Source organism: Anabrus simplex, chromosome X, assembly GCF_040414725.1.
Source record: "Anabrus simplex isolate iqAnaSimp1 chromosome X, ASM4041472v1, whole genome shotgun sequence".
Lineage (NCBI taxonomy): Eukaryota > Metazoa > Arthropoda > Insecta > Orthoptera > Tettigoniidae > Anabrus > Anabrus simplex.
The window spans coordinates 42,776,638-42,804,620 of NC_090279.1; the positions used below are offsets into that span (position 1 = coordinate 42,776,638).

The 27,983-nt window shown below is 37.1% G+C and overlaps 1 long non-coding RNA gene across 1 annotated transcript; it reads left to right on the forward strand.

Annotated features, from left to right (window-relative positions):
• Positions 1 to 6,771: 6,771 nt before the first annotated feature.
• Positions 6,772 to 16,215, forward strand: LOC137503175 (uncharacterized). Its single transcript, XR_011019086.1, has 3 exons — positions 6,772 to 6,824; positions 13,914 to 14,044; positions 16,120 to 16,215. It is a non-coding gene; the product is annotated as an uncharacterized lncRNA (long non-coding RNA).
• Positions 16,216 to 27,983: the final 11,768 nt, after the last annotated feature.

Below are 27,983 nucleotides of genomic sequence, written 5' to 3' on the forward strand. Positions count from 1 at the left end.
ACACAGAACGAATTCTTTTACCTATACTTTATGAACAATATCAGAGAAGAAATAGCGAAAGAACTCCACGCTCCAGTGCGAAAGAATTTTGAAAGACGGAGCGTTATTAGCCGGGGGAGAGATGATTTACATCAAGCGGATCTTGTTGATATGTCTCTGTTTTCGAAAGTTAATAGTGGATATAAATACATGTTAACTGTTATTGATGTTTATTCAAAGTATGCCTGGGCAGTTCCACTTAAAACAAAAACAGGAAACGAAGTAGTGGAGAATATGGAACGCATCTATTCAAAATGTAAACGCTATCCAAAACATCTGCAAACTGACAGGGGAAAAGAATTTTGTAATAAGATTTTTCAACAGTGGATTACAATAAGAAAAATTAAGCACTATTCGACAGGGAGCAGCTTGAAGGCAAGCGTAGTTGAACGCTTCAATCGAACACTGAAGCAGTGGATGTGGAGGAAATTCTCGGCGTGTGGATCATACCACTGGCTTCGCATGCTACCAAAATTATTAGATGAATATAATAATCGAAAACATCGTACGATTGGTATGAAACCTATAGACGTCACAAATAATCTACAACAACTTGCTACTGTGTACAAATTACGGGAAATGAAGAAAAAGAAGTCACCTTACCCACCAAAATTTAAAGTAGGTGACATAGTACGAATAAGTAAAATTAAGCGATATTTTACAAAGGGCTATACTCCTAATTGGAGTAATGAATTATTTACTGTAAGAAAAGTAAAAGAAACATCACCGAGAACTTACTTGCTTCACGACTATCAAAATAAACCAATATTTGGTGCGTTCTATGAACAAGAACTGCAGAAGACAAAACATCCTAAAATATACCTCATTGATAAAATTTTAAAAAGAAAGAACGACAAAGTTTTCGTATCGTGGCTAGGATTCGACGCCACGCATAATTCATGGATTCCGAAGGAATATGTATTCTAAAAAAAATCAATAGTAAGTACGCTAGTATAATATATTTTTAATTTTTTACTCTAATGTCTGATAGATATACCATCTTATAGTGTCCTCTCTCTATTGTTGCAGACTTCCCTTGCTCAAGAAACTGTGCTGTTTGTTTTGTTGATGACAACGTTGGACACTACCTCAAGCAAGAAGATATTTCCACCTCAACTCTGCATAATTAATTCGAAACATTTGTGTAACATGTATCTTAATAAATTATAATAAACAAAATTTAACTAAAGATAACCTCTTGTAATTTTTTAATATTAAATTCCATCCTTTTTCCTACTCCTTTACGTATCTGTGTTAGTGCGACGTAAAAAAATTATATTTAATTAGTTTATCTTCCTAAGAGCAGAAAAGAAAGCAAGATAAATAAAATATAATTTTGCACTCACCTATAACAGTTCAAATAAATTAAATTCTCCTCCTCCTCCAGGCTCACTTCTTAATCTTCTCCTATATAGAGAGAAAAAGTTAATGTAAGATTAAAATCTTTCGCAATCCGACAATAGACGAAGTCTTGAAATTTAGAAAAAAGTTAAAACTCACCAAAAATATCGCCATCACTTCCGTGATCGTCCATTAGCTCTCTTAGTTCTGCTAACATCGCGTTGCAGGAAAAGAAACTAAATTTGTGGATAAATAATATATTGAAGTTCGGGCTTTCGCGCCGTAACAAAATACGTGTATGCAGCATAACGAGAAGCCGAAACTCTTCGTTAGTCATATGTCGGATTCTGTTGACAATCGCTCTTTCAAATGAGCCCTGTACTTCTACTATATTATTTATCTCACACATTTCCATTAATCTAACTATTTCCCGCAGCGCGAGAAGCTTTTCAAAGAGAGTTTCTTGGACGGACGGCATTTCGAAGGCAGTTTGAAACTGTAACGTACCTACAGCAAGCGATCGCAGTATATATACCTGTTCTAACGGTGATATGTAATTTGAAAAAAACAACTAGTTTCAAAAAACCTGCCTGGATACAACATCTGCTAGTAAGCTGCGTAGCGATCCGCACTTGAGTTCACGCATCCTCTTTTTTTGTAGCCTTGATGAAACCGTGGTCAAAGCACGACCATGACCAGCAATGACCGCGAAAGAAGTAAGGCGTTAACCGGTTTATGCGAAAGCTGCTTGCAGAAAACATCCGGGATAGATATACACTACAAAGGAATGTTCTGCTTCAAACATATGTCTACAAAATAATAATTTTACACACAATAAAGTTGCGTCTGGTAATATAATGTGAGATTATCTTACACCTAGCATTAAAATTTTTATATAAAGCAAGTGAATTCGCTCACATCTAGATGAGTACAAGTTCGATCCTCCTCGTTGGCAATCATAAAATTATTCTCTCTAGTTCGCTATTTTAACACTAGGTAACTGCTAAGAGAAGTGTACTTTAAAGCTAACTGGAGTCATGTCAGTGTGACGTAACGTAAACTCTAGCACACTATTTAAAAAAGTGTGTGAATAAATATTAAGGTATTGTCTTTGTTGGCAACAGTGTGTGCGTGTCATCAGTCATGGAGCGACAAGTAAAGAATGAGTTTGGTGAGAAGAGAAACCGTAACATCCAGTGTAAATGTGAACTTTGTACACCAAGTATTAAACCTGATCCTTTACGTACAATATATTTCTCATTAGTAAGTGAGGCTATTACATCATACTATACACATGGCAGTTTACTTCGAATGCCACAACATCTAATTCGCTATTTACCATCTGGGTTTCTCTCAACATATGCCGCTAAAGATTTAGATGAAGCATGGGAGAAACTACCCTACTATGTAAAAGCAAAACTGGAAATAGCAGTCTGCAGCCCATGTGTCAAACATTATTGCTACAGAGGACAAGACGAGGTTGATGGTTTTGACGGAGCGAATCCAATGATTAAAGACTGTGAAGCATGTAAGAAAGAATTTAATCATGTATTTTGAACTAACAGGTAAATAAAACAGTGTGATGTTCCACTTATTATTCGAGTTGCTTGAATAATTCATCCTAACCTATATATGCATACACATATTTTTTTTGTTTTTACACCATCCAAATGCTATAACCTTGAATCCTTTACCAGATTTTATTTTTTCTATCCTCAAATCACCAACCTGTGTAGGTGTGACAAATTATAGCTTTCACTCACACACTGTCTCAATTCAGAGGTTGATTAAGAAATAATTCGCAATATTTTATTTAAAAAGAAACCATGCTTTACAGTTTTTCAACCAATATTTCAGCTACGTGGCAGCACGTTTTTTTGTTTTGTTAAAACACTGTCGTGTTTAATGTCTTTGTTCACTGAAGTTCTTTGCTGTTGTTCTTTGCGGTGAATTCACGCGCCCCTAACCGATTCATTAGACGATTTATTATTTCATCTTCCGTGCTAAACATATATATTCGATATAATTTTTGATGAGATAGCACATCATGTGTTTGCCTAACTAATTTATTAGTTCAGAGATCATAATGCATTTTTTTTGTGTTAGCCATCTTGGACAAAGATAATAAGAAATCACAGACATGACACTCTCATGTATGAGCTGTTTGACCTCGATGAGTATACACAGTTGCCGACGTATCCAACAAAAATGGCGAGATGTTTTTGTTTTATTCCGTATGTAAAAATTCATACTATCGTGTTCGTAACAACGGAATGTCTTAATCAACCTCTGATTTCAGACTTTATCCGAGTTTTTTTTTAAATTTGTTTTTTACCTAGTACAATGATATTTCATAGATGACATTTATTGATGTAAGGTTAGTAAACAATGCGTGTATCTATCGTCAAGAATTACAGCTAGATGTGCATCCTGTTGAAAAAATAATTAAAGGTAAGTAGTCATGAAAAATATTTTTATTATTTAATTAAACTAAGCACTTTTGTGTTGTCCTTCACTCATCACCAACCAGTTGGCTAGAGTTGTTACTCGCTAACCTTCAACAGACCAAAGCTGGAGGAGAGGAGCGATTCTTTTTTACAAAAAAAAAATCTCATATCCTGTTCACCTTTTGGGCAGCAAGTAACCTTGTCAAGCAAATCCAGTTGCTGCAATTATTTAACATGTAGCTGTCTCACCTTGAGCAGTGAGAGGAACTCCAGCAAATAACTTTTAGAAGCAAATCTACTCACAGAACCTTGCCTTTCAAGAAATATTTACCTCTTACATAAAGACCTCTGGGTAAGTGTAGTTAACATTTCCTACATGCACCCTAACAAGTAAAAAGAACTCTGCAAAATATATATATATATATAAATTTAGTACCATATCTAACATGATGATTTTTGTCAAAATGTCTTTCCTGTCACCAACATAAACATTTCAAGAGGTAATCACATAGGCAAGTAGGGTAGAATATTTTTTTTTTCATAATTGAGCTAAGCACTTTTATTACACTCAATAGAGGATCTTTTTTTTTAAATCTCTACTAGAAGAGTAAGGTTAATAGTGAACTTGTTTTGCTCTTACAATACCTTTCAGTAAAAAGATACTCAATTACGCACCAAAACAAGTGATGTCACCTATCACGCCCACCCACCCTAAGCATAGCAGTAGTAAGCTACCGCAAGGAGCGACATTCCACACTTGTGTGTAGCCTTGACAGCGAGAGGCGCCCCCCGCACGTGCCTTGCCAAGTGAGAGGCCCCTTCAGGGAGTGAAGCGCACGGGGCATGCGCAGTGGCTGCCGCTGGTCCAGAATTCTTCTATCGAAAATCTGGTCCAGCTTTCTTCTAGATACTCTACTGGCGTCCAATGAGATCCCACACGTGTTCGATTGGTGAGAGATCCGGAGAGTACGCTGGCCACGGAAGCATCTGTACACCTCGTAGAGCCTGTTGGAAGATGCGAGCAGTGTGTGGGCGGGCATTATCCTGCTGAAACAGAGCATTGGGCAGCTCCTGAAGGTACGGGAGTGCCACCGGCCGCAGCACATGCTGCACGTAGCGGTGGGCATTTAACGTGCCTTGAATACGCACTAGAGGTGACGTGAAATCATACGCAATAGCGCCCCAAACCATGATGCCGCGTTGTCTAGCGGTAGGGCGCTCCACAGTTACGGCCGGATTTGACCTTTCTCCACGCCGACGCCACACTCGTCTGCGGTGACTATCACTGACAGAATAGAAGCGTGACTCATCGGAGAACACGACGTTCCGCCATTCCCTCATCCAAGTCGCTCTAGCCCGGTACCATGCCAGGCGTGCACGCCTATGCTGTGGAGTCAATGGTAGTCTTCTGAGCGGACGCCGGAAGTGCAGGCCTCCTTCAACCAATCGACGGGAAATTGTTCTGGTCGATATTGGAACAGCCAGGGTGTCTTGCACATGCTGAAGAATGGCGGTTGGCGTGGCGTGCGGGGCTGCCACCGCTTGGCGGCGGATGCGCCGATCCTCGCGTGCTGACGTCACTCGGGCTGCGCCTGGACCCCTCGCACGTGCCACATGTCCCTGCGCCAACCATCTTCGCCACAGGCGCTGCACCGTGGACACATCCCTATGGGTATCGGCTGCGATTTGACGAAGCGACCAACCTGCCCTTCTCAGCCCGATCACCATACCCCTCGTAAAGTCGTCTGTCTGCTGGAAATGCCTCCGTTGACGGCGGCCTGGCATTCTTAGCTATACACGTGTCCTGTGGCACACGACAACACGTTCTACAATGACTGTCGGCTGAGAAATCACGGTACGAAGTGGGCCATTCGCCAACGCCGTGTCCCATTTATCGTTCGCTACGTGCGCAGCACAGCGGCGCATTTCACATCATGAGCATACCTCAGTGACGTCAGTCTACCCTGCAATTGGCATAAAGTTCTGACCACTCCTTCTTGATGTTGCATTTGCTCTGTCAGTCAGTGTATTAGGTATGTGTCATAGTTCAGCACGTCCGTGAGTGTCCCTGAAAATTAACTCAAATTCCTTTATTTGGTTTACCATTCTAACGATGGAACGAGTAGACCTCCCCGAGATAACATTTGTATCCATCCCACAGGGGCTGTACCAGAAGAAATGGAAAGCATTTCCCCAGTGGGACTTCACATTGACCTGTCATATTTTCTTTCACGGTTGGCGATGTAGCCGGCGAGGTACCGAAATCCCTTTGCTGAACAATCAGGTGTCGCTGTAGATAGCGGTGAATCTTCTTTTTTTTTTTTTTGCTATTTGCTTTACGTCGCACCGACACAGATAGGTCCTATGGCGACGATGAGACAGGAAAGGCCTAGGAATGGGAAGGAAGCGTCCGTGGTCTTAATTAAGGTACAGTCCCAGCATTTGCCTGGTGTGAAAATGGGAAACCACGACAAACAGTCTTCAGGGCTGCCGACAGTGGGGTTCGAACCCACTATCTCCAAATCACTGGATACTGGCCGCACTTAAGCGACTGCACCTATCGAGCTCGGTCGGTGAATCATTAACGGCACAGTTTTCTATCGCAATGATACTGTACAATGAACACATAAATTTCACTCCAGCTACTATTACACTGTTCACGCAACTAACGAAAAGAAAATATGTGTACCTCACTACACGAAAAACGAACTAAGACACACACACACACACTACGCAAAATACAGTAGGCCACTGTATAAACCAACAGCAATATACGGAAAGAAATTACGTATAGTTATTACGTGGAAATCTTTTCTTTATAAGACAGACATACATAAACAATGAAATGAGATACACATGCGGTTGTATGCTACACAGTCACGGTGCTCCCGTGATGACGTCACGAGCAGGACGAGTGAAAACTAACATCTACTGCACAACCCATCTGGGCCACCCGTGAGCGGGATATTGCACTCAGTGCCGCCAGTGCCCTTTTCAGTAAGTGTCTCATACTACGATTGTAGACATTACGAATGTGTTCAACTACAACTCTCCCCACAGTTGTGTATTTTAGTATATATGAGTGTTACAGTGTGATTTATTACAAGTATTGGAACTGTGTGATATAACAAGCCCATTCCCATTTCAAGTAGCGGAAGAAGTGTCTCACACTCTGTAGTTGTCACAAGTAATACATCCTTTCCTAAATTCAGCCTGTTCTACTGACTGTTACAAATCAAATTTGTTCTTCAAGAGTTTGTTTTAAGTGATTAAACAACATTCAAATATAGGGTTTTGTTTTAAGTGGCTGGTATGTTGTTGTATAAGGCCAATTCTACAGCTTATTCCGCTAAGGAAGCTACGGATTTTCTTCATTGAGGAATTGTGTTTTATGTCTTTTTACACTGCGTCCACAACCTCTAACATATTGTCGGTAATGTTCAAGTTCAATAATGTACATTTGCTAAATGCATAGATCTTAAATGAGAATATTAGAAGTTTAATATTAATCCTTCTCAGTTTCAGCATTCTACATATTTTTAATATTTAAAGTTATTAATTTTCTTAAATTTTATTTTTAATTAAGCATAAAAAATGAATACGCATATAACTAGCTTGCTTTAGAAAACTCCCAGCCTTTGCGTTGCAAGTGCCTGCAAGTTGTGTGTAGTAGCAATCTATCATGTATCTAAATTTGGTGGAATGAGGATTTTTTTTTCTGAAGAGCAACGCAGATCAAGAAATGCGGATGGTAGTTAGACAAAAAATTGCAATATTTAGTGTGTAATTTTAATTACCGATATTGTTTTGCTGTGTTATTTACCTCTGTGTGCAATTTTATAGTGAGGCTGTGAATGTTGAGTTGTTCATTACTCTGTATGATGCGACATATGGAAGTAGGGTTCAAATTCTTGAGAGGTTTCCATTTAGGATATCTGTATCTTGTTTTATCAGTGTTGTTATAGAGATTCTTCTGTATCACATCAATACCCCGCAGCAGCTATTTCTGATAATTTTTTTGTGATGATTTAGGTTACAGTAGGCTGTCTCTCTGATTTATTGCTGTGTAAATGATTTTCAGGAGTGAGTGGTGGTGAGATTGCATGGGGTCGAATACTAGTATCTGCAGCCCTGAAAAACGTTTCCGTGCTTTCCCCATTTTATCATTAATTAACCTTAATTAATGCCACTGCATACCTAATCTTAACCCTTTACCTTGGAGTTGTTAGTGCAACATTAAACTGCTTTCAGGAATGGAAGAACAATCTTCAGGAATAAATTCTGGCTGTGGAAACTGTAAACGGTATTCAGAACAAGTAAACACGGCACAGTTCAGTATTGTCCCCTATAGTAAAATATACAAAATACAATTGAGCATAGTTTCCTTTATAGCCTACATAGAAATCTGTTCCCTGGCAATGTGTAAGAATCGACAAAATTAGCCACAGGAACGAAGCTTGTATTACCTGTAGGAGAAATTGTAGTATTCATTGTTTGTGCAGTATGTTTACATTTACAGTAAAATATCACAAAGTGACTAATGAACACTGCAATTGGGTGAAATGAATTCTCTGGGGCACTACTCGAGGTATTCAACATATAAAGTTAAAAATTTCATTATTTTCCCGTATTGAATAGAGAAACACACAATATTAAACAGAAGGAAGGATCCACCTTTCAATACTCCGTTGTTAAGTTGTGATCACTTTGTTAATTGTTTTTAGACATTTATGACTTAATTTTTGCACTGCTTTGCCAATTGGCTGATGATGACACTTCAAATGTGTTGAAACCAGTCTCAAACGAACAAGTTGTAACCTCTATTTGGTTCAACTTAAAACGGAGTATTGAAAGGTGGATCCTTCCTTCTGTTTAATATTGTGTGTATTCAACATAGACAATTTTCGTACCACCTGCGAAACAATAAAAACTGCTGAACATTTAAACCACTTGTTTGACATGGAACTCCCTACAAGGGGCTCTCTGTTAAACACCACTTGGTTGTGTCATTAGACATGACATGCATAGAAAAATAAAGAAAAGGCACTTAAGTAAAGTTTGCTGGCATTGTTCGATGAAATGAGCTGATAGCAGTATTGTATAAACTTTTGTCTTCATTTCAACAGAATTTTCTTCATTTTCCATTTCCAGTCTTCTGGGTAGAAATGTGAATCAAGAACCTCCTCACTTTTTCTCTCTCCACCACTCGTTTCCTTCCTTGAATATTTTTTCTAATTTTACTCCACTCTTCTCTGTACTCTCCTTACCGTATCCATTCACCAGTTTCTGGGCATTCTCCGATGTCATTCTCCTATGACTTTCTCTGTAAATAGTTACTGTGGAACTCTATCCTCTTCCATTCTCATCATGTGTCCATACCATTTCAGCTTATGTGTCTCTATCTTGCCTTTCAGTTCAGGGAATCCATTTCACTCCCTCATTTCTATGTTTCTGACTTTATCCCTTTATGCCCTCCCTATTATTTCTCTAAAGAATTTCATCTTGGCCTCTTGCATTCTGCGTTCATGTATTTTTGCTGTCCATGGTGTGTAATACATTGGGTGCAAAATTTTCTTGCATTCCGTTGGATGTCCCAGTTACAGACTATACATCTCACACATTGGTAAAACTCATTAGCTTGTTCAAGTCTCTATCCAGTTTCTTAATTTATTTTCCCATCTTCTTCAATTATTCTCCCTGAATACTTGAAGCTTTCCACAACTTCTAATGGTCTTCCATTTACTTCAATATTCCCAATTCCTTCTCTATTACCTCTCGTCACCACTACTATCGTACTCTTTTCCACACTGATTTTCGTTCCATATTCCTCCATCTCCTGATTCCTTACATTATCTTGTTCTTGTCCTTCCATTTCATCTTCTCCACATATTACTGTCTAATCTGTAAAGAGTGAGGCCTTTGCCTCCTTGTTTCCCATTTTTTTGTTGTATACTCGTATGGATTTCATAAATGATTGTAATTAAGATTGGAGGGGATAAAACACATCCATTTTGAAGTTCTGTTTCTACTTTGAACCAGTTTGTTTGTCCTATCTTAGTATTCATACTACTTACTCACTTTTCGTTCATGGCTTTTATAATATGTTCTTCACCTCTCCCTGCCTTCTTTTTTATCAATGCATCCGAGACCACTTGCCATGGTACACTGACATATGCCTTCTCAATATCGATAAATATCATCACTGAATCCAGCCTAAATTCCCATCTGTTCTCCGTCACGTTCTTTAGGTTGAATAGATTAAAAACTTTTAAAATTATGTTTACACTGAATATGGAGTATGACACCATATGTAAGTGAAACACAGATAATAACTGGTGCCAAGAAAAACAGAGTTTGAATCCTTTTAAATGCTGTGTTATCAGAAGTTCTTGAAGATCATTTTGATAGAACATGTCTCAAATAAAGAGATAGTGAATAAGTTTAATGAGAGGAGAATTGTTTGAGAGAATTTGATCCTGAGAAGGAAAATTTTGATAGAACACATCTCAAAGAACTGTGAACTTGTTCAGTTAGTTTTGAAGCCGATTGCAAAGGATAAAAATGGTAGGAAGATTCCAGTATATGGACCCCGGTGATCAGAGTGATATGCAAACCGTACAGTCACTGAATTTTCAAGAAAGGTCATCTTGTTGCGGGTTCAGTTGCATATAAAACTGTATGTTAGATAGCTATTAATACGATATAAGGTGTCATGTAATCCTTTTTTTTTCGCTATTGGCTTTACGTTGCACCAACTCAGATATGTCTTATGGCGACGATGGCACAGAAAAGGGCTGGGAGTGGGAAGGAAGCGGCCATGGCCTTAATAAAGGTACAGTCCCAGCATTTGCCTGGTGTGAAAATGGGAACCCACGGAAAACCATCTTCAGGACTGCCGACAGTGGGGTTCGAACCCACTATCTCCCGAATACTGGATACTGTCCGCACTTAAGTGACTGCAGCTATCAAGTTATTATCTATAAGCTTCATTTCTGTATTGATTGGTATCACACTACAAAGATAATTTAAAAGTCACCACCTTATCAATACAAGATTTATTTACTTCAAAATTGGTAAATTAGGTCAAGACTGGTTTCGACCCCTAAGGGATCATCTTCAGTTGACACATATATAAAAAAGATATTTACAAAAACATCACATGTAAAATATTAATCTTTCAGTTAATTCAATGTTGGTGGGTACATCTTAGTTTTGAAAGTATGTGTGTGAGATTTATAGGCTCACTATGTCTAAATTATTGCGTATATAGGTCCTATACTTCTTTATATACAGTGTCAAAATTATTACATTCAATATAATTTATCTATTTGATGAAAACAATAGGAAATTGCTTTCTAAAATGGTAAAGTGTGTACATTTTTAGTTTAAAAGTACATGTTGTTTTTTACATGTTGTCATGTTACAATTTATATTACAAAGTATAAAATAAAATTATTCTTGCATTTGTGCACATTGATAATAGTGAGACTATTGTAGGGTCTTCAAAAATATACCGTTGTTTGAGGTATGTCACTGTATATCTGCTTTTTGAAATGTCAATAGCCTGATTACATTCTTATATATAAGTTATGAAGTTTCACTTTTTATAGTTCGGTCTAATGGAAGAAACATAGAATAACCTTGTTAATGTAGATTCTTCATGACTAAAATGGTATATAGTACCTTATTAAAATAGATCCTTAATACTAAAATACAAGTATGTGGTACCTTCTGTGCTTGTTTTATATATTAAAATAGGGTTTACATTTATTCACATTAGTTCTATGGTTTGTTACCATTTGTAAATTTATGGTCTAATATGAAGGCCAGTTGGAAATATTTGAAGTTAGTCTGATGGGAATATTTCAATCCCTTGTTTATATTGTTTATTTTTGCCGCTTGTTAGGTACAAGCATGGGATAATCTTGTTAAAATGAACTCTTCCTAACTAAAATATTGGTATATGGTAGCTTATTAAAATAAATTTTTGCATTAAAAGTGCTAATTTGTAGTGCTATATGTGCACATTTTTCAAACGTAAGAAAGGGTTAACATAGGTTAACAACAGTACTATGGGTTGTTACCGTTTGTGAGATTGTAATCTGATATAACTGGTCAGTTAGAATGTATAAAATGTTTACATAAATAGGACCGGATACATACTTATACTATACTGCTTTGCCTCTTTTTACAAATGAATTACGTAGTGTAGTATAGTATTTGTTGCAATTTTGTAAGCTGCTGCTGTTGTTGGAGGTATCTTGAGATTCTGTATGTCGTTAAGAAAACATTTTTCTTCTTTTCGCGTGTCGTTACCAGTTAAATGGGTGACGATCGTGAAATGGAGTACGTTTGAAATGTCGTGCGTCTTGATAGAGTTGCACAACAAACGTGCAACATTTCAAACGTACTCCATTTCACGATAGTCACCCATTTAACTGGTAACGACATGCAAAAAGAAGGAAAATGTTTTCTTAACGACATACAGAATCTCAAGATAACTCCAACAACAGCAGCAGCTTACAAAATTGCAACAAATACTATACTACACTACGTAATTCACTTGTAAAAAGAGGCAAAGCAGTATAGTATAAATATGTATCCGGTCCTATTTATGTAAACATTTCATACATTCTAACTGACCAGTTATATCAGATTACAATCTCACAAACGGTAACAACCCATAGTACTGTTGTTAACCTATGTTATCCCTATCTTACGTTTGAAAAATGTGCACATATAGCACTACAAATTGGCACTTTTAATGCAAAAATTTATTTTAATAAACTACCATATATCAATATTTTAGTTATGAAGAGTTCATTTTAACAAGATTATCCCATGCTTGTACCTAACAAGTGGCAAAAATAAACAATATAAACAAGGGATTGAACCATTCCCATCAGACTAACTTCAAATATTTCCAACTGGCCTTCATATTAGACCATAAATTTACAAATGGTAACAAACCATAGAACTAATGTGAATAAATGTAAACCCTATATTAATATATAAAACAAGCACAGAAGGTACCACATACTTGTATTTTAGTATTAAGGATCTATTTTAATAAGGTACTATATACCATTTTAGTCATGAAGAATCTACATTAACAAGGTTATTCTATGTTTCTTCCATTAGACCGAACTATAAAAAGTGAAATTTCATAACTTATATATAAGAATGTAATCAGGCTATTGACATTTCAAAAAGCAGATATACAGTGACATACCTCAAAAAACGGTATATTTTTGAAGACCCTACAATAGTCTCACTATTATCAATGTGCACAAATGCAAGAATAATTTTATTTTATACTTTGTGATATAAATTGTAACATGACAACATGTAAAAAACAACATGTACTTTTAAACTAAAAATGTACACACTTTACCATTTTAGAAAGCAATTTGCTAGGGTTTTCATCAAATAGATAAATTATATTGAATGTAATAATTTTGACACTGTATGTAAAGAAGTATAGGACCTATATACGCAATAATTTAGACATAGTGAGCCTATAAATCTCACACATATACTTTCAAAACTAAGATGTACCCACGAACATTGGATTAACTGAAAGATTAATATTTTACATGTGATGTTTTTGTAAATATCTTTTTTATATATGTGTCAACTGAAGATGATCCCTTAGGGGTCAAAACCGGTCTTGACCTAATTTACCAATTTTGAAGTAAATAAACCTTGTATTGATAAGGTGGTGACTTTTAAATTATCTTTATAGTGCAGCTATCAAGCTCGGTGATGTAATACCAGGGGTCCTTTGACTATGATCTTGATATCGATAGATAAGTTAAATTATATTTCCTATGGAAGTGATCACTGTTTTAGAAATCATATAAAACTGCAGGTCCTTAGCTTTGATTGAAGTATCAGTCATAGAAAACTTGAGGTCCTCTAGGTATGATCATAATATCAAGTGTCATGTAAAATTTCAGGTTTTTTGGTATGATCATAATATTGATGTTCATATAAAATGACACAATTGTTGCTTAGTTTGTTGACAAAAACCATAAGTATCAATGACATCAATAAGGTAATATAGTTTTCTGGCTTATGTTTCAGTGTATGGTCAGTGGAAGTAATCAACCATACCAGTACCTTCTAACTACTTCAGTTTGCAGTGCAAAATGGACCTGGAAGCAAAAATCAAAGAGGAACCAGCCTGGCTTGAAGGAAAAACAACTGCATCACTTGTAAGTCTCATTCCAGATAACTTTATAGAGGTCAGAAATTAACCCTTAATAGCTGAATAAGTTGGGCAGGGGCATAATTTTCTATGTGCTTCCTCAGTATTAACACCAGCAGTCACCAATTGCTGAATGAGCATCTATGCGTAGTACAACTCTGTTTTGCTTATTTGTCTGGGAATACACCACAACGCACTACACAAAGCTGCCAACTCTTAGGAACTTAAGGTTGGGCTTGGATTAGTCTGTACTTTTTACTGTCAGTATCGAAATTACTTTGGTTTAGGGGTTGCACTTTTTTATTTTTCCCCTCTGATTAAAATAGAGGATGGTTGGCCAATTGTACTTTAAAAAACTAATTTCCTCCTAAACTACTGCACCAGTATTAGCACCACATGTTAAAAATTATTACTCCTACCATAATTAGTGTAGAAGAAGTTAAATCACAAATCTTTCATTAGTGTTTTTGAGCCTGGATACACCAGTCTCCTAAACAAAATGTCAACACAAGTGTGATTATTCTGGGTTACCCTCACAATGTGCTGGAAGATATTATTATGTGTTTTAAGGAACGAGCAGATTTGCCTATGACATACGAGGAATGAAATAGCTCAAAATCTGAAAGTACATTCTCTCAAAATAAGTATTTTGCTCAGATGTTGAATTCTTCTAGAAAGACAGAATAGTGATTAGTTCATTTTATCGTGGTTTCCCATTTTCACACCAGGCAAATGCTGGGGCTGTACCTTAATTAAGGCCACGGCTGCTTCCTTCCAACTCTTAGGCCTTTCCTATCCTATCATTACAATAAGACCTATCTGTGTCGGTGCAGCATGAAGCCCCTAACAAAAAAAATGTTCATTTTATTCCTCAAATACAGGTCAGATTCTATGTTATATAGAGAGCCATGTCTAAGGGCTCTAGAATGTATGATTTCTGAGAATGATTTCTTTTATCTGCCCCTTCTTAGTGGGCTCTGACACTTTAAGGACTTAAGGCACATTAAACAAATTTTTTTCTTTCCTCTTCGTCATTATTTTCCTGTCCTTTTTGTGCATCCTTTTCATCCATTCCTTAGTTCAGCTTCTCTTCTCTTCTGTATTGAATGTGTTAAGTTGGCATATTCTAGAACTTTTTACTTTAATTCACTTTTATTAGTTACTTAATTGACATGAGAACATAAGCTTTTAATCACAGTCCCTCCCCCCTGTAATGCTGACAAGGTTTTATGAATCTAAGAGTGAAATTTAAATGTCTCGTTGTAGATCATAAAAGATCTTCTAAAACTGCAGATATTAACTCCAACACTGCTAATTCTCCACTGACGGTGTCCTCATCCCCTCAGCTCCTCACAGAACACTAGATAACATGCTTACAGTAGTGCAATATTTCATTTCTAGCTGCTTTGACTTAGGGTTACATCACATCTTTCACTGTTATATGACTGTGATAAGTCTGCTTCTTTCATGTTTATGTTTTTTATTTTACACTTGGAAGCTTTGAAATTTGCTGTTTCAAACAGAACAGTATTAATGTTTTATGTAGCCCCTGTGATCTCATCAAAACCATAGTAGAGAATGTGATTCCATTATTTCAAGTAATTTTAATCTGTCTATAAACAAACTCTATGCCGACAACAAAAAATCATTTAGAAATGTAACGCTTCTAATTGGTTCAGACAACTTTTATCATTTGATTGATATGATTGATCATATGAAAACAGTTCATACAATTTAGTGTTTATGCCTATGGCTGCGTCCTTCCAAATTCTGTGTGAGATAGCCCCCACTCCATCTCTGATTTTATATCTTCTGGTATGGCTAGAAAACGTTTGACATTTTATATTTTGTTCTCAGTCTCATCCTTTCTCTGACATAAGGAGTGAGCAAGAATAGTAACACCATTCTCAGTACAGCCTTTGGTTATAACAATCCTCTGCTGGCAGAAATCTTCCTTAAACATTAGTGAAATTCTGAAAGTAACTGTAATACTGGAAATTAATGAATTTAGATGCTCATTTGTAGGTGACTGTATTTGTAGATGTGTGTTATGAGCATACCTAATATTTCTTATTTTCACAGGAAAATTTTGAACATGTATCAGAAGTGATAGCTCTGAAAGAAGAAGTTAAATCAGAGTTAACCGAGCCAGAGTCATCGCAGGAAGACTCTCTTGAGGTAATGTATATAATTTGATAATCCATCGTCAGATAATGGAAATGGATAGAAAATAGCTCAACAGATACCAGGGTTTGATCCATCTTTTTAGTGCACATGATTGATAGTCATACCGATAATATACTTTTTTATGAGATTGATTGTTTACATATCTAGTTTTCACTTTTCCTTCAAGTTGTTCCACGATCTTGCGTTATGAATTGTGTAGCAGTTAGGATTATTCCAAAGAACTCTACTTTATGTCATTTGGTAGCTGGTATCATTCCTACTAATACTTTTGAATTTGTTAATTAGTTTTGAACACAAAGTAGCTGAAAGGTACATTCTTTTGTTACTGTTACAGAATATTTTACTAGTAGTTTCCAAATGAAACACCTTTGTTATCTTATTGATTATATTTATTGTTTTCTAAATAATACAGTAATTTATTGATACAAGTTGCAGGTGATATGGTTGTTTACCGTGATTGTTTGCTTGTATACTACACACATTGTAGCCATCTCCTGGCAAGTGAAAAATATTCTTTTTCTCCCTAATGTGGTCTGTGATGGTACTAGTCCAATGTGACTTATAATATTTGTACCGGGAGGTGCACCTCAACCCCGCACATTGAAAAGAAACGCCTTAGGGAACACTATCTATCGAACAAAACTTGAAACCACTAATGCATAAAGTTGGGACATTGATCAGAAGATGTCACTACTGAATAACTGAGTATGTTATTTTAACGTTTCCTAAACTGACTGGATTTCTTTGTTTTGTTTTGGTGTACATCAAAAAGTTTGAATTTTTCTCCATGGATGTCCCCACACAAAGCTACGGTCATGCACTCTGGTGCAAGGTGGAATAATTACTGATTTAAAGAAGTTTTGGGTTTATAAGTTTATTCAACTAAATTGACTTTCATTTATTTTGATACTTCAATGTTTTGCAACACTTCCTTCTCATCCCGCCAGCTTTGAAGTCTGGCCAATCACAAATTTTCTGTATTTATTTTTCAGCCAATCATAATCTTCTTGTAACTTTTTGAGTATCAAATAAAATGAGAGGGTGTGGTCAGATTTTGCCCAGAGCCTTTTCGAACTCTCCCGTCGGGTATAAAAGCCGCAACTTTTTCTAGTTACCTTGTCTTATTCTCATCAAATTTCTGAGTGTGTGTTAAGGCAGGAGACCTAATTCTTTGGCAGGCAGAACGTCAGCCCAGGTAATGGTCACCAGTTTTCTATATCTGTAGCTGTCTCCTTAAACTCACAGGAGGGGAAGCTTCTAATGTGTAACTATGTAATCATCTGTTTTCAAAAATGTAAGCTTTCATTCTGCTGATGTAAAATTTCATTCAGACTTAAACTGTAAATTGGGGATAGAGAGTGTGTTACCCTCTCGAATTCCCCTTCAGTTTATCTCGAGGTGACTACGATTTTGTAACCTTTTTCTTCTGTAAATCACTCATTAACTTCTCTTTCGAGTCACCTCAGTTGTGTAGAATTAGCCTCTGCATCATTGGGCCACAAGCCCAAGTAGGGTTTCAAAAGTTGGTTTTCAAGGAGTGCAAGTTTACGACTGCATACATTTTGAGTTTGGACCAGTAATATAACCTATTGTTCTCTTCCATGAAGGCCGAGTAGTATGGGTACTAGATACCGCTGTGTAAAGGAATTGTAGGTTGTGCCTAGAGATGCCAGAAATTGTATAGTTTTGTGTAATGTTTCCTTGAGTAGGCTGTAAGGAATTGGGAGCACAGCATCCTTGGTTGAATTTAAAGAGCATGTAAACTCTTGTCTGATATTGGTGCAATTCTCAGTCGGGCCTTTGGAAGGCCGTATGTGTAACGTTTGGTGCAAGGTGCTCTGGAACTGTGTCTTGGGAGATATCTCTCATTATCTAACCAAACGCAACATTTGTGACGTTGTAAACTTGTAAATTGGAGCTGGAAGCTCAAAACTTGTAATTTACAACACTTGGATTTCTATTCTTGTTTGCTATTTTGTACCTGATATTTTGTTCCTTGACCGTGTGAAGAATTTTGTTAAATATGAGATCTGAAAAGAAATATAACCTTTGTTTTAAAGTTTGAATTAATCTTTGATATCGTAGATAGACCCATTAATGCTGACACCTTCTTTCACCTCTCGGCGTTCCACAGATAATCTCGGAACAATATTACTTAAACATGCAATGAATAAATAAGCCATTGAAGAGTTATCTTGCCTTTGTGTTTCATACTTCGTAAGGGATAGTGTTTGTAAATAGACCTTGTAAGTTCACCATTACTCACCTGAACATTCGTTACATGAATAATTCATCATTACCAGGATGCACATTTGATCACTGTCATCGTCCACTTCATACTATCACTATGTTGCTATGGGGTATTTCATTGCCCATTTATTGAGATATTCTTTTCACCATCTCATCCAGGAGATCTGGGTTAGCTGCTGAAAATATAGCCATGTGGGCAAGGTTGTGATGAGAGAGGAAGTATAATCATGACCAGAGAGTGTAGTAATTGGCTCTCCTATAAGGAAAGGGGATGTAGTTAGGTAAGAAGTGTCAAAAGGTTCATCATTTAGCTTTGGTGAGTGGATGTATGTGAAGCGATAAGAATCCATCACTTGTCTGGGGCGTTAAATCAGACTCATGACAGCTGCTTCCTAGATTCCACCAAAGTGTGGTGTTGGAGGAGGGATGAAATGCCACATCAGTCCCATGCCTGCAGTTGTGCGAAGAGTTGGTTTTCTGAAAGGGGATGTAGTTAGGTAAGAAGTGTCAAAAGGTTCATCATTTAGCTTTGGGGAGTGGATGTATGTGTTTCAAGAATGGTACATTTTGCAGGATGGCCTTGATTTCTGTAGCTGCTCCATTGAAGTTTGTGCCATTATTGCTGTAAATGTTTAGGGGTTGACCTCTATGAGAACTAAGTTGATAAAGTGCGGAGAGAAATGTTGTTGTGGTGAGATCGGGTATCATGTCTAAGTAGAGAGCCTTATTAGCTGGCAGTCTGGTCTTGTTTGATTTCACACAATTTTTTAGATTTGGGCCAGCATAATCTGTTCTAGTTTTAAGGAAGGGGTATGTCGGGGTTAAAGGCACCATTTTGGTATTTCTCATTAATTATTCCTCTATGTAACACTTTGCATAAAGTAATCAGGATCCTGATTTTTATTCCCCCAGGCGTGAGATTACGGCTGATGATGCGTATGCAATGGGCGAAACATAAATTAGTATGACACGATGTAACACCTGAGATGTGTATGAGTGTGGCTTCTTTCTGTTCCCCTTTCTGAAGAGATCCTAAACTTATCTCTCAGAGTGTTGAGTGCCAGGATGAAGTAGTCCAAGGTGTTCTGCCATCATAATTATATTTGTGAGGTGATACAGAATTTCTAATATTTCCAGTCCGCTAGTATTGGAGTATTGTGCAGTCATCCACTGACAAGAAGATGGCCTTCTTGATTTATGGATTAATAGTCTTTATATGAGTTGTTAGTTTCCTGCACAACATTAATATAATATTTGTGTGAAGGGTTCAACTCCGATACAAACAGTGGACTTTAATTTCACTCCATTGGTTGTTTACAAAAACCTCAGATAATTATATGTTACAAATCTCTTGACTGGTCCATATTGAAATGTACATTAATTCAACGAGGTTACAAAAGTTTATTGAAATCCTCGTATTCAATACACATTGGGTTCTTAAAATTAAGAATTTCATCTTGTCATACTAATTTAAGGGGACATGTTTCGCCCATTGCATGTGCATCATCAGCTGTGATCTCATGCCTAAGGGATTAATATCATGATCCTGATTACTCTAGTCAAAGTGTTACATAGAGGACCGTGTGTTATAAGAAGGAGGAAACTTAGTCCCATGCCTGCAGTTGTGTGAAGAGTTGGTTTTCTGAAGGTTGTTTTACAGATAGATCTTGATTTATTTAGCTACTCTGAAGAAGTTTGTGCCATTATCGCTATAAATGTTCAGCCTACAGCCAACAGCGCATAAGCTCAATGCTCTGCCCATCTCCTCTCCTTCGCCACACCCCCTTCCCTCAATACCACACAGATACAATACAAGAAGTGCAAGTGTCATTTGTTCTGACGCTACAAAGGCAACTAGTTCATACCAGAAAGGTTGACGGTGTAGGTAAACGTATACACAGTGTTTTTCACAAAATTTAACCCTTTTTTCTCTGATCATAAATATCGTTCTACCCTCCTCTCATACCTGATTCTTCATTACACATCCCTCAGTAGTCGGTTTCAACATTGAAGCTGTAGCCAACTTCAAGCATGAGCGTCTCCACTTGACTAATTCGACAAAAGGAGGTTTCCACATCAACTAGTAAAAACATACACAGCAACACATGGTCATGAAATTTTTTCACTTTAACGAAAATAAAAAGTGAGTGGCCTCCCCATACAAATATGGGTTTGATGCTGCTTGTTGTTTTAAGGGGCCTAACATCGAAGGTCATCGGCCCAAATAAGGGTTTAACAGGGTGTCCACCTGCATGGAAAACCGCAAATCAGGGAATGTCAGAGAATTCGATTATTAGCGGGAAAACCACGAAATGTCAGGGAATTCAGAAAATATCTGGAAATTCGTTCTTCGGCCAGATAAAATGGACATACCTTATTTATCCCTTAATAGAAGCACATTTTTTAATTTTTATAACACTAATCTTGGGTAGGCTTATGTCTTTTATGCCAGGAATGAATTGTAAAGGAAACTGAATAAACATTCAAACAAAACCAAGTGTGATATTGAATGTGAAGTAACCAATAGCTTCAGTAGCTATATGGGTAGCCTATAGCGCTCTGATCGGTTGATCCAATTTTCAATGTTTTGATTTGCTTACTATTGTATATTCTGTGTTGTTGCTGAATGGAGAGGCCTATATTGCGTTTTCAGCTTTCTAATAGCTTAAATATATGGCTTCCACAGCGAAATATGCACATAGACAACAGATGACTCTGTTTGTTTCCTATGTAATGACGTTTGCGATAGTCACTACCTCGTAAAATGTAAAAAGAGACAAAAAACACTGACTGAATGCAGGTAAGTGTGAAAATCACTTGAACTTAATACTTATTCAAGTGCTTATTGCTATTGCGATTATTATTATTATTATTATTATTATTATTATTATTATTATTATAATTATGAAATGTGCTGATGTAGGTAAACCTTGTGTAAATGCGTAATGCATCGTGACACCATTCGGGCCGCACCATGTTGAGTTTCTAACCTATCTGATGAAATGGTTCGTCACGGACGTGGGTGAGTGAGGCTCCTCAGTAATCAAGTGATTTGGAGGTGTTATACAGCAGTGGAAGTGATAAAAACTTGTGGCAGTGTTACGTTTGTATTTATGAATCATACCAACACATTTTTTCGGTATTGTTCTTTTTCTTCCAAATTTGCATTGTAAACATAATGGGCCGCCAAAACAAGAGACTTAAAGGCCCAGCCACTACCATCAATGCCAACGTAGACCACCTCATGAAGTGCACGCTGGACAACTTTATTAACTCGGACAGCTTCCTTAAAAAAATTGTGCAGGCCATTTTGACCTGCATAACAGAAATGGTTATAAGAGAACTTGAAAAAAGTTTAATATTTAATGTCGAAGCATTTTCAGAGTAAACTGAAAATCTTGATAAAAAGGAGGTGGAAATCCACAAAATGAAGGAGGATATGGACTCCAAATGTTATTCATTGGAGCAATACAACAGGAGGAATAATGTTAGATTGTCGGCATCCCCAAATGTTTGAACAAAAACTGAGATGAACTAGTGCTCAGCATGTGCAAAGCAATAGGTGCATATGTTACACTTAATGATATTGAGAGGTGTCACAGACTAGCTCCTTGATCACCATGGAAAACAAGACCTATCCTATTCAAATTTGTGTCTTATCACTCATGGCAGAATGTCTTCACTAGGAAAAGGAAACTGAAAGGCTCATCCACAACAATCTGTGAAGATCCTACAGCTACCAGAATGTCCATCATGACGACAGCAATCCAGTGTTTTGGTTTTAAAAACACTTGGACTGACTCAGGAGATATCATAATTAAGAAGGCTGACGGGATGAAATTAAAAGTGTCTCAGTTAAAGGAACTTCCTATGGCATAAGCTTCTCTTGCAGTGCTATTTGATCACTTGACTATGTGAGTCCAAACCCATCGTTTACCGTAAGTCACAGCTGAGGAGCTAGCTTTTTTTATTTTTTCAAGTAAATTTGTCTATCTATCTATCCATTTACTGTATTATCTATCTGTCTAAATATCTATTCACTTAATCTGTCTTCTTATCCTACCCCCTGTCGATCTACATACTCTTTAATAAAATTTTCCTAACTCGTTCTCTTGTAAGTCAGGCCTCCATATTACGTGTACATAGTTCTAACGTCAACACTACGTAGAAAAAGCTCCTACTTGAGTATTCTGTATGCCTAATCTGCTGTTGCACATTATCACTATTATTATTACTGACAATTTAATTACCTAAAATATGTTAATTGCTGACCGTTAATAGGGTTTAGTCACATGCTGTGTTTTAATTTCGTTTTAGCAATTGGCAATGCATACCACAAACAGCCATAATCCCTCTGACCATAGCAATATTTTCCCTTGCCACACTTCCCATTCCCCAGCTATCCCATCAACCTGTCTACCTGCTAGTCCATTCACCCTAATCTCCCCCTCCTTGAAGTTACAAGTCTCATTGTCCAGTCAGCCCTAAATAGACATAAAAGCACACTTCACTTATGTCACCTTAGTGTCAAGAGTTTAGTTTCTCAACTCATATAGATGAACTAAGTATGTCATAGATAGAAAGAGATCCACCTAATCAATACTAATTTATTAAAATTTTCTTCTTAATAACAGGACCTGTTTCGACTCTTCACAAGTCATCCTCAGCTGTCATGTACATTCACATTAGAATACATTTTTTTAATAGTTGTACCTTGCCCATAAACATTTCATATTTGACTGACATTAGGTAATATGTTTCAGAGTGAATAATACTGTTTTTTATGTCTAAGTTTAGAAAACTATTATATATTAAAAAGGCACCACTTTTTGAACACATTAAAAGGATCACAACGTATGATAAAACTTTGCTATGTACATATGACCTTGAATTATATCATTAACGTTCAAGTTTTACGAGTAAAACAGTTCCTAGAATGACTTTGTCATATTGCGTTGTTTTTTGTCTTAAGGTCTATATTGCTTAATTTGACAAGGTATAAGCCTAATATAAAGTATATTATAAAAGCATATGCAGCTACATTTAAGCACATTTTATAGACCTTAAGACTAAAAACACAGCAGGCACAATTTACCAGTCGATGTTGCGCCGAGATATCGATGTGGACCTTTCTTCAGAACATACTAATGCACATATCCTATGAATATAGACTTCCTCTATCTAGTCTTTCAAGGTGTTCTGGATTTTATGGACGTGAGTGTAATTCAATCATTCACAAAATTTACCAACATCAATAAGTAGATCAGAAGCGATAAGAATCTGCAACAGCAGAAAGTAATAGAAAATATTATTTCAAGAATGAAGACCCTCTGGAAATGAAATTAATATTTAAAAAAGTTACTTAAAATTTTATGATTGAAGTTGATTAATTCCTGGCTGGAAACGTCTCACGATTGGCCCCTTTACCACCCTTTAGGGTTTGGTGGGATCTCCCCTTTAAGTTAGACATTCCGGAAGGAATATCCCTTGCAAGGTGCACCATGATGAAAGTAAAGATTCCTCTTGCAAGCAGCATGATGATTCCCCTTGTTCCTTGTCTTGCAGGCTTGTCGTAACAGTAGGCTTCCTCTCTCTCTCTCTCTCACAAACACACACACTCACACAAACACTCACTCTCTCTCTCTCTCTCTCTCTCTCTCTCTCTCTCTCTCTCTCTCTCTCTCTCTCTCTCTCTCTCTGTGTGTGTGTGTGTGTGTGTGTGTATCTGAAGCGGCACATTGATATGTGATCCAACCATGCCTATTTAAATGTCAGTCGACAGTTAACTTGCGGGTTCAGATGATTTATGCATACCACACGTGTTCTGGAATTAATATAGTCGTGGTTATTGTGACACTTAGAGCAATTAATAGCATAACTACCCCAAGTGACAGCACCAAGTGTCTGACCGTGTACGAAAGGCACGGTTCAGATAGGTGGAAACGTGCAAGACAAAGACCAATGGAGGAAAAACAAAGGCACTTACCATTAGAGAATTAAACAGGGCCCCCAAAGGAGCGGATAAAATACACCTGGTCATCCCAAATTATCACCCCTTTTAAAAGGAAAACACCAACACCTTGGGGAACAAAGATATTTAATCAAAATAATAAAGAAGTAAACAAGAAAGTAATATCCTCGCTGGAAAATAATAAAATTAAAAATTGGAAAATACTTAAACTCAAAGCAAAACCCTACGGTCGACCGTTTATAAAGAAAATGATAATTCAGTTCTTAAAGGACTTATTAAGATAATGCAGATTTATGAAACCACTCCTCAACTCTCAAGTTTTCTTACGACCAAAAGTTTTCTTAGTACAGTACCATAGTTTTTTTTTTAACATCCTTTTAACCTCCTTTAACAGAAAACCACCTTTTAGGATGTGTCAAACGACCCCCTGCAAGGATGGGTAGGTATTACGTGCACTTTTCAAGAAATTAAAATAATAATAATAATAAGCACCGAAACACCGGGAGGGAAAACGACCAGAAGGTAAAATTAAAATCACAAAGAAAAATGAAATCGACCGAGGAAATCCGCGGAGAAGGTAGAATACATCACCGGCACATCAAATACAAATCATCAATCATCACAACCAACATCAACAACATTAGCATTCCCATGGCAACGACCAACAATGGGTCAAGGGGGGAACGGGCCAATCGCAGAGCGCAAACAACAATAGACGTAAACCAACAAAGGACCAAGAAAACAGACGCAGAAAATAACCCAGAAACCAGTAAATTAAATTAAATTAAGTTAAACTAAAATAAAATCAACCCGAGAAACACGAAAGAAAGGAACCGGGACACAATGTACACGTAACACCCACACCCCTGAAGCGACTCGCTTGTTAAATTATTCAGGTTAAATAATACCTTTTTAGCACAAAACCTTTAAGCCAAGAAAGGTCATCAATAAACCCTAGGTTACCCAATTACATTATTGAAGAATCCAAAAATTACTTTCACACGGTACGCAAGCCCCAAATTAACAGACATAATTACACATGGTATAATTTCCAATTAACAAGCCGAAAGTTTAAAATTCCACAAGGCAAGACTTAGTTTTTAGATGACGCCAGTTACATGGTACCACGCGCACTTTCTGCACATAGGAAAATTTTCAGGTCTTTCACCAAAAATCAGTAAAGTTTTAGTTGTAACAACACTTACAGTTTCTTCCAGATGAAAGTTGTGAGGGCAGCTTCGGTAGGCTAAGTTACTTACTTACATTAATAAAACATAACATGTAAATTCCAGACGAGGAAAAAATTAACCAGAAAACTTGCAGAAATCCCCAGGGCAAAAGCCCCGTATATATAACTTAGCCAGGCTCGAACATTTTCGGTGAAATTATCTCCTTAGGGAGAGAGAAGCCACACACGTCCATCTCTTCCTTGTCACCAAACAGCAATGGCGATTTCCCAAGATTCCGCAGTGCCAGCTCCAACGATCACATGTGCGCAGAGGCAAAGCGCCTGAGTGGTAACATAGCTCGCGAGGTAGTACATACCTACGCCACTAGAGTGCAGGAGAATACGGTCAGGCACCGATAGGACGTGCATACAGTCAGTTATAAGGTTTGAAAAGAAGAAATAAAGAAGCGGCGAACCACTTCTAAAGACACAGTTTTTCCACAGCCTTTAGGCTAGTTCAAAAAAATTTCCCAAGGGGGAAAAAATTGTTACTCAGGTAACAGTTATGTCTTGTAGAAGACGAAATAAAGTGTTCCCTTTATGAGACATTGCGACTAATAAACGTCTCTTGGAGAAGAATATCTTGTAGAATTGTAGTGGGAAAGCGAAGTGAAGTTGTGCTCTAAAGTAGAGCAGTATTAAATCAGCAGTGTAGGAGCTGAGTAAGTTGAGCGTCGATTACACACTGCTTTTATCCGTTCTTGGCCTAGAAAGTGTGATTAGTTGGAAACCAATCATAATTTTCTTCACGTCTTCTTAAAATATCATGGTTCAAAACTGTTCTTGTGAAGAGTTCTGAAAACTTGCCGGGCGGTGTTAGCCTTGAAAATGTTAACTGTTCATATCTGTTACATGCTAACCTCCTGACCAATGAGAGAAAAGGAGTGAATCGCCACACGGCCATGCAGCAATGAGCCTAAAGGCGAATTTCTCCAATGTTATCAGATCCTGGCCATCACCACAGCTGTTGTAAATGACCCACTGACCGAATTAAATAAGGCTTTTGCGGCAAACTCAATTTTATCTCCAGTTATGCCATTTTCGATTACAATATGTTGTAGGTGAAAGATTTCTTTCCACAGTTTGCACTGCTGTATAAATGATGCAGAAGTATTAAAAGTGTAATATTTCAATATATTGATGCGGAATTAGTAAAATTGGTTTGTAGAAATCCTGTGTGATGTGTGAAAACTGCATTTGCACTGTAAAGTGTTGTGTAGAACTTTAAGGTGAAACTATCTGTAGACTTGTACATTGCTTATGTAGTGTCATTCTACATTGTTAACAGTTAACTTCTCTGAGATGCCCAGCTATCTTTTAGCTGTTAATGTTAATACTATAATTGGTTTTACAGTAAAATAATGATAATCATAACATTTACTATTTGATATTTCACCCAAGTGTCATTGAAATGTGTTTGATCCAACTCTGTCTCCTCACTTTTGGAGATAAATTGACCTGTGAGTATTTCTCTATGCCCAGATACCTTTGATCCATGATTCCCGTTTACAGCATATACCCTGCAATTTATTAGTATTTTCGTACACTTCTCTTCCAAATATTCCATGCGATAATTCTGGACGTTGGTTTATCTTCACATATATGTGTACTTTGTTTCTTAATATGGATAGATCTGTGTTGATGTAGGACAGTCAAAATTCATAGAACTATTGTGATAAAACTTTTTCTTGATTGTTGTCTCTTTTTCTTTGTCCTTCAGTGAGAGACGTTGCTTGTTGTATCGTGTGGTACCAAATGTTCACATTGTCAAGAAATGTTAGTTGAAATGAATTGTTTTACTCTGACTGAAGTGCTGTTAGGTTCAACTTGCATTAGCTTGATCACCTCAAGAATCATGTCTTTGGCTGTTCTTCTGAGTAAGGTTCTTTCATGGGGTTACTTTGGAATGTGTTGCAAGAATATAAGCATAAATTTGGAAGCATTGTCTAACATAATTACAATGCCGATAAGCTTGATAAGTCTCTTAAAGGGATTCTTGTTGAAGGGCATACAGAGAAGCTGCGAAGAAGTAAGGGCCACCTCGATCCTAGATCCGAAGAGCATACGTAGGCAGCCCATCTTGACTTCAAGGGAGGAAGGCATGCTCTGCATAGAATTTTGGGAATCTACTTTACTCTTTACTTTTCCAAAGTAACCCCATGTATCGTAAAATTTTGGACATGTATATGAAAACTTATGTCCAAATGTGCATGTACATCTGGGGAACTGTGAAAGCTGAATTTCTAAAATAAAAACTTACTTTTTAACGTATTGTTTGAAATTACATATTAATATACTCTCACAGTAAGT